This window comes from Eucalyptus grandis, chromosome 3 (genome assembly GCF_016545825.1).
Source record: "Eucalyptus grandis isolate ANBG69807.140 chromosome 3, ASM1654582v1, whole genome shotgun sequence".
Lineage (NCBI taxonomy): Eukaryota > Viridiplantae > Streptophyta > Magnoliopsida > Myrtales > Myrtaceae > Eucalyptus > Eucalyptus grandis.
Genome location: NC_052614.1, coordinates 32,015,746 through 32,029,866, shown reverse-complemented (window position 1 = coordinate 32,029,866; position 14,121 = coordinate 32,015,746). Strand labels below are relative to the sequence as shown.

At 44.6% G+C, this 14,121-nt stretch overlaps 1 pseudogene; it reads left to right on the top strand.

Moving 5' to 3' along the window:
* The first annotated feature begins 411 nt into the window (after nt 1-411).
* On the top strand, nt 412-2,247 carry LOC104439506 (annotated as a pseudogene).
* The last annotated feature ends 11,874 nt before the right edge of the window (nt 2,248-14,121 follow it).

Below are 14,121 nucleotides of genomic sequence, written 5' to 3'. Positions count from 1 at the left end.
TCTCTGTGTCAAATTGGACCAGTTGAAGAATATTGATTCAGTTTTATCTGTTTCAGACAGTCATGTTCTTTTTTGTCATGATTATTCAAGCATGGAAATTTCATGCTAGGCAAGGTAGATTTGTTCCATTGGTTAGCAAATTATTAACTCCTGTTATACCTAATAATACTTTGGTCCTCTTGATCAACTAGACATAGACCAAAGGCCAAAAATAAAATCATCAATGAAGAAGCATATTTGGAGGGGGTTGATGTGTGAGCTAAAAATAAAATCACTGTGCAGATGGAACATCCTGTTGAGAAGACGTTCCTCAGCATACATTTCCTCTGAGGTGAGAATTCCTTGACCGACCATTGTATTCCACACAATTTACTGTTCTAATCATCTTCTTCATGTGGCATAGTTGTGAGCATGTCGAGAAAGAATGCAAGCAGACACACAATTGAAAAGTTACTCAGATCAATCAACACCTGCAACTATCTTGGATCACCTTATGGAATTGTGAAATCCTACCATAAGGAGCTGCAGGAAAGAAGCGCTTATGGTGTGGCTGGAGATGGCGTGAATGAAGCCCCTGCTTTGAAGGAGGCGAACATTGGATTGCAGTTGCTGATGCCACTGATGCTGCTAGAAGTGCTTGGACATTGTCCTCACTGAAACGGGCTCGAGTGTCAGTATGAGCACTGTGCTGACCAGCTGGGCTATATTTCAAAGAAGGATTACACTGTTAGTGATTTGGATTGTATTTCCAATGGATAATGCACTGAGGCTCTGTACATTGCTAATTGTGTTCCTAGCTTACTATGTATGAGCTGACTAAAATTTTGCAGATGTCTGCCGTCTCCATTATGGTTGGTATTGTGGTAAGTGTCCTACCTCATATGTCGACTCAAGATAATAAAGTATTCCCTATTGAAAGTTCATGCATCCAGTCTTTGCAGTTTGGCTTTATGTTCTTTGCTTTGATCTGGAAGTTTGACTTTGCGCCCTTTATGGTTTTGATCATTGCCATATTAAACAATGACAAGATGATAGGTTTGTGTATTCTTGTACTCCCGGTTTTCAACGTAGCAGATTAAGAAAGACTAGCTTAAATAGTTTTTTGTACCAATCTCAGGAATGATCGTGACAATCTTTAAAGATTGAGTGAAGCCATCTCCCTAGCAAGAAAGCCGAAGTTGAAAGAAAATTTTGCTACCGGAATTGTTCTTGGAGGTTACCTGGCACTAATAACTGTAATATTATTTTGGGCCATGAAAGATGTGGACTTCTCAGTAAGAGCCTGTTTCTCGTGTGGTTTTCTAGTTCTGTCTCTCATGTATATATTTTGTTTAATTATTGAAACGAGAATTAATAAAATATCGCTACCCTATTCTATGGTGCAGGACAAGTTTTGTGTAAAAAATCAATCAGATATAGCCCCGATGAAATGATGGCAGCCCTTTATATGCGAGAATAGTTAGCCAAGCTCTAATCTTTGTCACCAGATCACGCAGCTGGTCCTTTGTGGAACACCCGGGACTTCTCTTGGTCAGCGCATTCGTAGTTGCTCAGCTGGTGAGAATTTCTCGGTCATAGTCTGTTCACTTTCTACCGAGAGCATAAGTTTGCTATGGTACCTTCTACTAACTAATTTCATTGGAGTCCGGTTGAAGTGAGAACTACAGATTTATTAGCTTTAACTGACGGTCAATGGTTAAAAAAGCTCAGATTAATTTGGACAATCGATAACTTAATCACCATTCACCAATATGGTTCCCTGATGCAAATTTTTTCATGGACACGATGCAAAACTTACAGCTGTTTATGCAAATTGGGGTTTCATGAGGATAAAAGGAACTGGATGGGGGTGGGCCAGTGTCATCTACAGCTTGGAGACATAAGTTCCGCTTGAGTTTTCTGAAATACGCGATACGCCACTTTCTAAGCGGGAAAGCATGGAATACCCTCTCGGAGAACAAGGTATTTCCACTAAGAAAGAGGCACTGCCACGGATTATGTATTATGAAAAAGCCCTACATTCTGTTAATTTTGGCCAATTTGATCACGCAGACTGCCTTCACTAACAAAAAAGACTATGGCAAAGAAGAGCAAGAAGCTCAGTGGGCAACTGCACGGAGGACTCTGCACGGCCGTCAGCCTCCTCAAACCAGCAACCTTTTCTCTGACAAGAGTAGCTACAGGGAGCTTTCAGAGATTGCAGAGCAAGCCAAGTGACGAGCAGAGGTTGCGAGGTGGGCACCATAATTCTCATACTTCAATGCTCGTAAGAAAATCGTGTTATTGTTGACACCTAAAATTTTGGTTAGTTAGGCTTTAATTTCTTTTAATCTTTGTTTTTCCTTTTTCGGATAATAAACAAAATAAACAACAAAACAAAGAAAAAAACAAAAAATAAAACAGCAAGAAAAGCAGAAGCCAGCAGCCCATTTTTCTCCCTCTTTTCCCCCTCCGCATGGGCCTCTACGGCCCACTTTCCTTCTCCTCCGGCCCAGCCCTTTTCGGTCTTCTTCCTCATTCGTCCGCTCCCGCAACACACGCGCAGAGGGCGCGATGCCGGATGAGCGGACGGACGGACGGCGACGCGCGTGAGAAAGGGGGGGCAGCTGGAGGCCTGGCGTCGGATAAGAACGTGGGAGGGGCAGCTGGCGTCGGATGGGACGCCGGTTCAGCCGGCGGAGGCCGCTTGGCGCACGGGGACCGGCGGTCGAAGCTCCGTCGACCGGCTGCCCCTCGCCTATAAATAAGCCCCCGTTTCCGACAGCGAAGGGCACGCCGAGAAGGATCGAAGGCCGCAGATCCTCGAAACCTCCCACCGAGAGACTTGTAACGGGGGGCCGAGGACGAGCACGCCGAGATCCAAGGTCGGCCGGAGAGGGATCGAGGTCGCGACCCTTGGACACCCCACTGAGAGACTTCAGGGGGGCCGAGGGCTCGCGGCTTCGGATCTGGGAGAGAGAGAGAGAGAGAGGGACGCCGGAGAAGAGGAGATTCGCGTGGGTCTCGCTGTCGCGCCGCCCCCGTCGCGCCGTTGCCACGAATGGTATCGTGATGTCGCCGTCGCCATCTCCCTCTCCGTAGTCCGGTCACCGTTGCCGTCGCCGTTGTCGCTTCGTCGTCGCCGCCGCCGTAGTCGCCGTCGCCGACAAACACCTCGGTTTCCCCCTCGGCGCGCGGATTCGCAAACCCTAGGGTTTGCGATTTTCCGGTCGCCGAGTCGGATCCGGGTCTCGAGAGCCGGGTAGGGTTTCACGAGATTCGGGGCGGCGGGAATCGGGTCGCGATTCGGGTCGGATCCGGGTAGGGTTTACGGGGAGTCGGGTCGTGGAGCGGGCTGTCGGGCCGGGTCGTCGGGCCGGGCTGGATCCCTCCCAAAACGACGGGCCACGACGCCGTTTGAAAAAATAAAAAAATAAAAAAAATAAAAAGCCGAAAAATCCGAGTCGGGCCCGCGTTTGGGTCGCCGGCCCGGGTCGGACCCAACCCGCGGATCCGACCCGGGCCGGTTTTGTTTTATTATTTTAATATAAAATAATATTCTAATAAATAATAAATAAATAATTTATTTTCAAAAAAATCAAAAATGTTTTAATTTCCAGAAAATCGAAAAATATTAAAAAAAATATTAAAAATGTTTTATTTTCTAAAAATCGAGAAAAATCAAAAAAATAATTTATTTTCCAAAAATATTAAAAAATATTAAAAAAATATTTTATTTTCCGAAAAATCAAAAAAATCAAAAATATTCCATATTTTCCAAAAATGCCAAAAATCCAAGAAAATCCAAAATTTCATGAAAAAGCCAAAAATTCAGAAAAAGCCAAAAAGACTTGTATTTCACCAAAAAACCCCAAAAATCCCTTTTGGGTCCAAAAATTAGAAAATGACTCAAAAAAATGTTTTTCTTCCAAAAAATGCATGGAAAATCTCTCAAACATCCAAAAAGCCTTAGGGTTTAAACAAGATTAGGTACCGAAAGGACATTAGTGATTAACTAGTGTAATCAAGTCCCCGATCCTAATTTCTCTGGTTGCGTAGGAGCGAGTATTTCTCCCGATACTTCGCTTGGGTTCCTAATCGACCCACTCCAAATCGATTAGTGGCGACTCCATTTTAAAAATTGATTTATAGGTTAAAAACTCAAACTATTAAAGTCGTGAATTGGTGGACTTGGGAGAGTCCGGGCTTAATAAATTCAGCCGAGCCATTAGCCTCCTTAGGCGCTCGTACCCGATTGCGGGCGCCGAAAAAGAGGTCGCGACAGCCTTGGCGACTCGCCGGGGAATTTGAGGACTTAGGCCATTTTATCTTTGTTTAAATGCTTTGCTGACTTGGTAATAGCTTAAAGTTTTTTAATTCTGTTAAAATAAAATGTTTTTGTGATTATAAACTGTTGTGCATCCTTAAATGTTTTAGCACTACACATGGCACACACAACCCGGCCGCCGGACCTGGGCCGCCATAGGATTTCTAGGATGGTGTTAAGAAAGATACGACCTCGAACGCGAGACTGCGATGTAGAGGTTGCCTTTCTTTTCCCCGAATTTCTTAGCCGAGATTAGGAGGGTATGCTGCTAACGCGAGACTGCGATAGGCGGATATCCTTTTAATCTCAACAACCCTTCTCAGTTAGAAATCGAGCCACACGTCTCACGCGCATGTCCTTGTGCTTGCCGTTTTTCTTTAAAAAGCAAAAGTAATTTCTTTACTGTTACTCCGTCTTTTTATTTGGCCCATGGCAATTTAGGATAAGCTTTTCAAGTCCCAGTTTATATGCGATGGGGAAAGACGATATCCAGTTCATTCCTACTCCCAAGGCGGAGCTCTTCAGATGGTGGGGTCGGTTAGATCGGTTGCCCAAGAGCGCGTGAAGGCCAAAGTCGGTCATCTCCTATCGTTGATTCAAATCACTGTTCGTCCTGAAGTCATACAAGCCATGGCACATTTTTGGTGCCCGAAGACAATTACTTTTATATTCGGTAGGTTTGAGCTAACCCCAACCCCGGAAGAATACAAGCATCATCACTGGAATGCCCTCGAGAAAAAGCTCGTCAAACCATCGACAGGCACCCTCCCGTGGCGTGGGTTGGCGCGACTTTTAGAACTGAAATCCACGTCATGAGGCAAATTCTTGAAAACAACCATAATACCTGCCCACTGGAATTTATGAATGCATGTTTCCAAAATCAGCCTATGACCCGTAAAAGTGAGATTTTCCTCCTAGCCTTTCTTGGGCTCATCATCTTCCCCATCAAAGAAATGCCATAACTCCCAAGATGGCATGGATAGTTGATCGATCTTAAGAGGGGGAAATTATGTCAACATGATTTTAACTGAAACATTCTTGTCCTTTAATCGTTTTAAAGACAACTCGGAGAAAATCATGCGAGCCTCTCCTGAAATTTTACAAGTCTGGTTCTTTTCTCATCTAAGCGAATTTCGAGACTTCATGCGATCGTCCGAAACAAATGCTTTCGAAAATCCGTTACAAAAATTTATGGTTCTAGGACCATACATTTCCAATCAAAGTTGTTTAAATTGGGTAAACTTCCTAAGAGACCCAGCTCCTGAGGCATTCCAATGGTGTGCTGGTTGGTTCCATGAAAAGAGGGCCCGCTTTGCTTACATACGCACCCGCCCAATTCCATTGCTCGGCCTCACCGGCGCCATTCCCTATTACCCGTATCGGGTAGCACGACAATATGGAGCCCTTCAGAGATCCCACCGCCTTTCAAGAGGATGATCCCTCCAGTTCTTTTCAACACAAGCCGTGATTATGCATTTGAAATTTCTATCGCCGAGGAAACCCGGGAACAAGCTGCCATCGCAAAAGGATTGTGGTACTGAAGGGCTTGAGGGAGAAGAAAAAGCCCACCATGCCTCAATGTCCTACATCCATAACCATCGCATCCCGAAAAGATGGAAGCCATTAGTCCCTCACTCGATCAGCGAGAGCAGCCAACACGAGCAAGCAGAGCTCATGGAGAGGGATTTGGGAATGGACTGGATGCACACCTCAGAGCCAGCCCAAGGAAGCAGGCGTCCTCACAAGAACAAGGCTCCCCGTCGCATATAAATTAGCAATCATGTGCCCCTTAGTGTTAATATTGTGAAGGTTTTGTCCCATTGTTTAGGGACTTTTGTTTAATGTCTAGTATTTCATTCTGTCTTTTCAATTGCAAGTTCTAGATGTCAGAAGTCTGCATCCTCTTTTGATAAATAAGAAAGCAGTTAGACCATTGCCATGGGTCACTCTTTGTTTACTGTTGTGCTCATTCATTGTTTTCAACACGAACAGGTAATTATGAATCGCCAACCACCAATTGCTCGTGGATGGCCTCATGCAATAGGACCCGATCAGAATGATGTACAAAATCGCCTTATTAACATTGAAGACGGCGTAGGACAGATGTCCATTGTCCTTCAACAACTCTCAAGACAAATGAAATCCACTCAAGCTGAGCCCAACTCTATAGTTGCCTCAAACACCGTCATGACACTGCAAATTTGCTAGAAAATAGCCAGTACCATAAACAGTTTGAAAAGATCATGAAAAAGTTAAGCCAGCTGCAGGAGCAGAATCCCATGGACTTGTCCAATTACACCGGCATTGAGATCCCTGAAAAATTCAAAGCACCTGAATGCGAAAGGTATACTGATACCTCCCGCCCAGAGACCTACTTGCGAGTGCCTACCTCGGTTCGAAGGATGATTCAATCATACCAATCGAGCTTGACTAGCCCCGCCTTGCGATGGTACATTGTCGGAAGATTAGTCTCCTTAAAACCCGGGAGGGAACTAATTCATGTTTTTCACCAAGAATATGATATTGACATCAACCCTGACATAGCCTTGCCTTACGAAAAATTGATGATTGCGGAGCACGAGGAACCGTTAGTCGCTGAGATAGGAGAAGATCATGTTAATGAAACCTTGCATGATAAATGGGCAGCTGAACAACACCCTGTTATTGGAAAATTTCCCACTAGGAAAGGCAAGGAGCCTTTGTACGAGATCAAAGACAAAGAGCCTTGTTCAAGATCGGGGCACGACTGGACGACTCCCCAAGCTTACTCCAAGAGCTAGGGTCCAAAGAATACCAACCCCTATCAACTTGGGAAGTGAATCAGATAGCGAAACTCCAATGTCTCTCACTTCCTTTGACAGAATCGAGCTGGCAAAACGAAGGGCCTTACTTAAAAGGTCCGGACCGAAGCCAAGAAAAGAAAGCCTAAGCAAATCAATGCAGCGTCGTCGACGAGCCACCACACCTAAACTTCGAGCATTCCCAAGAATACAGCTTTGAAGGCTACCATCCCCAAGAATACAACCCCAAGGACTTCCAAGCGTTATTTCGACAATGAAACCGACGATTCATCGTATAATCTGTTTCCTAGTCTCATCCGGGGATGAAGGCCCGTCAGAAGAGGAAGCATACGTCTTTATCCGCCACGATCCTAACGAAGTACTAAGCTCTTCCTCTGATCATGAGGATAGCTTCAATACTTTATCTTCATTCGGAAATTTTGACCAAGAAGAAAGCAATGGGATAATCTCGGTAGAATCCAACTTCCCTGAAACAGAAAAATTCACCACTACAACAGATATGCAGTGGGAAAACCAGTGGCCTAACCAAGATACATCAAACCCGTCTTACGCTCATAGGGTTAAGACCCCTAGAGAGATGTGGATACCTAATCTTCGCAAGTATAATGGCACAACTTGCCCTGTGGCCCACTTGCAGTACCTCCATGCTGAAATGAGTCGGTATTATGGCCCGATGTCATTCACAACGCAGGCCTTCCAAGAGAGCCTTACAGGGTCTGCATTACAATGGTTCATCACAGCAGATATCTACCTCATGAGAGATTGGAATGAGCTGTCTTCTGCATTCCTGCTTCAGTATCAAAGCCAGATTGGGAATGAAGTGCCTTGTCAGAACTTGGTTCATTTCAGAAGAAGAACAATGGAGGATTTCCGAGCATACGCAGGGAGGTGGAGGGCTTTCATGATGCAAACCCACCCTCAACTGGCTGAAGAGGAGTTAATGAAGCAGTTCATAGAAGTTTACGTCCCTAGCGGCGCCGTTGGCTGCATGGGTTACACTTCTGTAGCTTCAACGAGATAGTCATCGCATGCGAATACTTCGAGTCTACTGAAGGCGAGGAATTCAAAGATGCTTAGCTTCAAGACCAGCACTATCAAAGCGCTCCTTTACATAGGAGTTTTCATGGGTTTTACTTGTTTTTATAATGTTTCTCATCTTATCTAGTGTGCTACTGTTGTATTTTCCATGCCAAGTACTCTATTGTGCAGTTATAATATTTCGTTTTAAGAGCATGAGGCGGTACTCCAAACCAGCCCGGTGATGCTATCCAACCATGAAAAAATATATCATCCAAGGAGAATACTGAGGGCTGGGCTTCCTCATGCTTTTTCTCCCCCAAAGACGTATTTTGAAATTAAAAAATATTTCATCACCCAAAAGCTTTTGTTAAAACAAGATGATAAATTTAATCATGTTTGTCTTTCTGACTCACTCACTTCATGTCTCGAAGATCATTCCCGTCCCTTTTGACTTAGTGCGACAGGGGCATTTGAAGCAAGCACATTATGTGAACTCACCAAATTCAATGGCACCCTCCCAAGAAAGCGAGGGGGCAAACGAAAGGATCATCATGTTTCAAAATGGTAAGTCCTATTCCCGAACATAATGTCGAAAATGACATCCTCTCTCTTCCATCTACAGAAACGAAGGATGGGAGGTAATAGGCACGAGCATATTATCAAACTTGAAGCATGCATAGCATGATAGCTCAAGACAGATGTCCCGAGTTCATTGACAGGACTTCCAGCTTCAACAAGCCAAGAAGCACAAAGAAGGATTTGCTTCTTTTCCTTTAAAGTGATTACTGTCAACAGGGAGAAAATCTAGACAGTCAAAGCGATCTATAGCCCCACACCCTGGACAATGATGTTGGAATCTAGAAACTTCACTCCAGACGCATATTCTTCCGAGGAGTAATTGCCATCAGAAAGCTTGAGGCTTTTGATCTCAGATTCCATAGAAGCTTGAGGAGGAAGGCCAATTGAAGGAAACATTAAACTATGCCAAGATAAAGAGGCCATCATCGACATTCAAATATCTTTAGGAGCTAGCACATACAAGCTTTGGAGAAGAGTAATTTGGTATCGTTTCCAATACTCCCCTTCTTTGAATTCACTTTTGACATATTCCCCTATTGACAGGAGCATCACAACTCAAGAACCAAACTCAATGGTTAGGCAAATCAATATTGGCCAAGCTAGTACGTGAAAATGACCCACATCAAATTCACCCGACTTCGTGTAAAAGACATGTCATCCAGAGCTAATTCAGAGAATAATTGACCTAATGAAGCAAGGGACATAGGACTTCATGTCCCCCTCTCACTTCAGGTTCACCCATTATCTCGCAAACCAAAGTGAAGGGTAAAGTTGTATCGATTCCAGTTATTTGACTCTTGAAAGAGTTCATGACTAACACATTCCCTCTTGTTTGTTGCAGGATCACCTGACTGACAAAAGCAAGGATAACGAATCAATGAGAAGCATGTCTTGTTTGTTGCAGGATTACCTGACTGTCAAAAACAAAGATAATAAATCAATGAGAGGCATGACAAACTCTCCTAAGCGAAATGGCGTCTTGAGTAATCGCCAAAGCAAATGACAGAAAATCTTCAGGCCTCAACTCACATTTAATTTTGGCCAAACTAATTGATCTACTTGTACATCTTCTCTTCTGCAGGGGCAAAAGCAGAGATGCCCGATCAGATTCCCAACCCCGACTGATCATTCATGTGTCATATTCCTAATCAATAGGGACAGCCATCGGCGTCCATTTGCGAATAACCCTTTTGATGTTCAAAATCTAACATATTTGGAAACACCATTATGTTAGCCCCTAAAGTTGTCAATAGGGTCTTTTTTTAGTCAAAACCATTCACTTGTTTGAAGAGTTCAAACTCCATCATATTCAAAATGTTGCATGTCTTCTCCAGATGAATTCTGCATGATGATTTTGTCTGTCTAAATCACTGATTCCATTGAGAATAATTAGAATAGACAGCTAAATGAAGAATACAAGATTAATTGAGCATGCTAGATGAGGCGTGTCAGAATGATGACAGGCAAGCCATATCCTACACACAGTCCCCCATCTATACACTCGTGAGATGAGTACAGTAAGATTCCATGGCTGCGGGGTAAAGAGTTCTCTCGCGAATGGTACGATAACCAAAATAGTGAGAGGCATTCCATCGCTCACCCCATTGAGCCCCATACATTGGTGAAGCTTCTCTCATACCCCCGTCAAGAACAACCCCTACACCGGGGCAGATTAGAAGCGAAGCAGCATCACAAGGTGAGAAGAGAGATAGAAAATTTCTTGCTCGCACTTGCATCAATCTTCGGGTGTCTTTATTGCATATGAACACTTGCGTTAATTTAAGTGCCCTAGAATGACGAAGAGCAATTCTTTCTCTACGCACTTGTATTCATTGTACAGCCCAAGTGAGTCTGTAATTTTACCTCACATTGAGATAAAACAGAAGTTACTACCATTTAAACAGCATAGCTCGGAGCGCTAGCTGAAGACGAAGACTCAAGAGTCCAACAACAGTGTCGTGATTGAACTTGCCTAGGCTAGTTCCTCTAACGACAAAGAATAAAAATAGGGGCATGAAAAAAGCAGTGTACCTGGTAAGAGCAAGGTCAATGCCCATAAAAGAAGAACTGGAATAAAAATAGGGGCATGAAAAAAAAGCAGTGTGCCTGGTAAAAGCAAGGCCAATGCCCCCCAGTCAAAAATGCAGCCAAGAAAATATTGCTGTTGTGGTCCATAGAACCTCCATTTGACAGTGAGAAGAAATATTGGTGACAAATGCCAAGGCAATCACTAGCTCTACCTTCTTACACATGAATCAAGCCTACGTTGCATCCCGTTGTAAAAGCCTCTTCAAACTAGGGGCACTTCAATTAACGTAGGATTTCATATGTGCATAAGCATCGCTCGAAGAAGTACGAGCAAGATTACTCTATCTCTTTTCGCAGGGTTCTTGACTTGTAAACCCGGAGATGATCGTGCAACATTTTCGTCCATCGCCTTCGACCTTGATGGTCCCCTTGATGAGCCACTGACCAAGACTTCATCACAGTTTTAACAAAGACCTCTCACATTGGTAAATTCGTACCATTTGCGAGAATACTCAGACCCCTGCTGACATGATGACAGTGAAATAGTGTGGTCCTTATGAATCCTGCATCAATGGTCAGGATAGCCTTTTCCATGAGAGTGAGCGAAAAGTCCTTTCGGACTGAAAGTCCATCATCTGGCATGCTCAAGACATCTACATTCTAAATGAAAGTTGTCTTTCAAAATCTTCCCAAATGGAAATCAAAAGATGCAGAACTGACAAAATTATCATGCATGAATCTCATTTGAACTCATGAATTTATAGCATATACAATCATATGTGCATATTATGCAAATAGCAGACATACTCATAGAGATCAGAGATATTGCCAAGTAAGCATATCTCTATCCCCATTTGTCTTAAGGTACCTATCACTGTCCAGGTACTCTCTTCTTGACACTCGACCTATTCGAGTCGTCCCTTGAGTTTGGGTGCTTACTGCTGTCTAGGTATCCCCATTGTCTTTGAGTACCGGCCACCGCTCGGATACTCCATTTTCCCGATACTCGACTCGTTCGAGTTGTCCCCCAGTATTGATACTTGTAACCCACCAAGTATCCTTTTATCGTTGAATACCTACCGCTGTCCAAATATCATTTTGTCTTCAAGTACCGGCCACCGTTCGGATACTCCCTCTTATCGACACTCGACCTGTTCGAGTTGTCTCCAGAGTATTGATACTTGTGACTGACCAAGTATCTCTTGGAACACCTACTGATGTCTAGGTATCCCCATAGCGTCAAGTACCCACCCTTGTCTAGGTACTTCCTTCTCATGACACTCAACTTGCCCAAGTTGTCCCCAAATAATAGCAGATGTTCAAGCATTCCATTGCTTTGTGTGCCTGCGCCTACCCAGTATGCTTTCTTACACTTGGACCAACCGAGTGGTCCTGTGTTGTATCATTAAATACTTGTGTTCATCCAAGTATCCCAAGATTTTGTACACCCGTGGCTATCCAGGTGTTCTAGCCCTTTGAGTGCTTGCGGCCATTTAGGTAAGCCTCGTGCTACATTCAAGTTTATGTTACCTGTGAGGTGAGAGACCTTCATGAATATCCTGTGCACGTCCTCGATATTCCCAATTACCAGGAGGTGAGAGACCTTCATGAATATCCTGTGCACGTCCTCGATATTCCCATTACCGGGAGGTGAGAGACCTTCACGAATATCCAGTGCACGTCCTCGATATTCCCAATTACCAGAGGTGAGAGACCTTCATGAATATCCTGTGCACGTCCTCGATATTCCCAATTACCGGAGGTGAGAGACCTTCATGAATATCCAGTGTACGTCCTCGATATTCCCAATTATCGGGAGGTGAGAGACCTTCACAAATATCTCAGGTACGCCCTCGATATTTCCAATTACCAGGAGGTGAGAGACCTTTACGAATATGCGGGGCACACCCTCGATATTCCCAATTACCAGGAGGTGAGAAACCTTCATGAATATCCAAGGTACGTCCTCGATATTCCCACTACCAGGAGGTGAGAAACCTTCACGTATATGCAAGACCCATCCTCGATATTTCCACACAAATATCTCAGGTATGCCTTGATTCTTCCTTCAGAGTTTGTACCTGTGATCGTCCAGGTACCCCTTCGATGCTTGTAATCATCCAGATATCTCCAAAGAGTTTGTACCTGTGATCGTCCAGGTACCCCTTCGATGCTTGTAATCACCCAAATATCCTTCATGTTAGTACTTGTGAATATCCAGGTACTCTTTGATATGCTTGTGAATGTCCAGGTATCTTCCAAAATTGATGCCCTGAGAAAGGTCGGCGCATCCTCCCGAGAAAGGTCGGGTTCCAACCAGTGTCTTTAACAGAAGTCAGACACCCCAACAAAACAGATGCCCTAAGAAAGGTTGGCGCATCCTCCCGAGAAAGGTCGGGTTCCAACCGGTGTCTTCAACGTAAGTCGACGCCCCACAAATCGATGCCCCGAAAAGGTCGGCGCATCCTCCCGAGAAAGGTCGGGTTCCAACCGGTGTCTTCGACGTAAGTCGACGCCCCACAAATCGATGCCCCGAAAAAAGGTCGGCGCATCCTCCCGAGAAAGGTCGGGTTCCAACCGGGTGTCTTCGACGAAGTCGACGCCCCACAAATCGATGCCCGAAAAAGTCGGCGCATCCTCCCGAGAAAGGTCGGGTTCTAACCGGTGTCTTCGACAGGTCGGGCACCCCACAAATCAATGCCCTGAGGAAGGTCAGTGCATTCTCCCGAGAAAGGTCGGGTTCCAACCAGTGTCTTTGACAGAGGTCAGACACCCCAACAAATATGATGCCCTGAGAAAGGTCGGCGCATCTCCCGAGAAAGGTCGGGTACCAACTGGTGTCCTCGATACAAATCAGGCACCCACAAATGAGATGTCCTGAGAAAGGTCGGTGCATCTCCCGTCAAGGCGACCGAAGAAAGGTTCGGGTCCTAGACAAATCATGGATTGTTTTAACAGCGACCGAAGAATGGTTCGGGTCCCGAAAGAGCAGCGATCTCCGTCACGGCGACCGAAGAATGGTTCGGGTCCGAGACAAACCACTGATTACTCCAACAGCGACCAAGAATGGTTCGGGTCCCGAAGAATAGTCTCCCGTCAAGGCGACCGAAGAAAGGTTCGGGTCCTAGACAAATCATTGATTGTTTTAACAGTGATCAAGAATGGTTCGAGCCCGGAAAAGCAACCTCCTCATATCACCAGGTAAGATGACGCCTTGATACTTGCCAAAACTCGGGGTTCACACCCTATCTCACTCACTCCCGGTAAGTAACTACAGGTATCTTCTTATCTGTCTTAGTATATGCAATGTTATATTGCTCATTTTCTGCATAGGACACTAGGTCCTAAATATCATATAATCTATTGCATATATATAGACAAAATTTA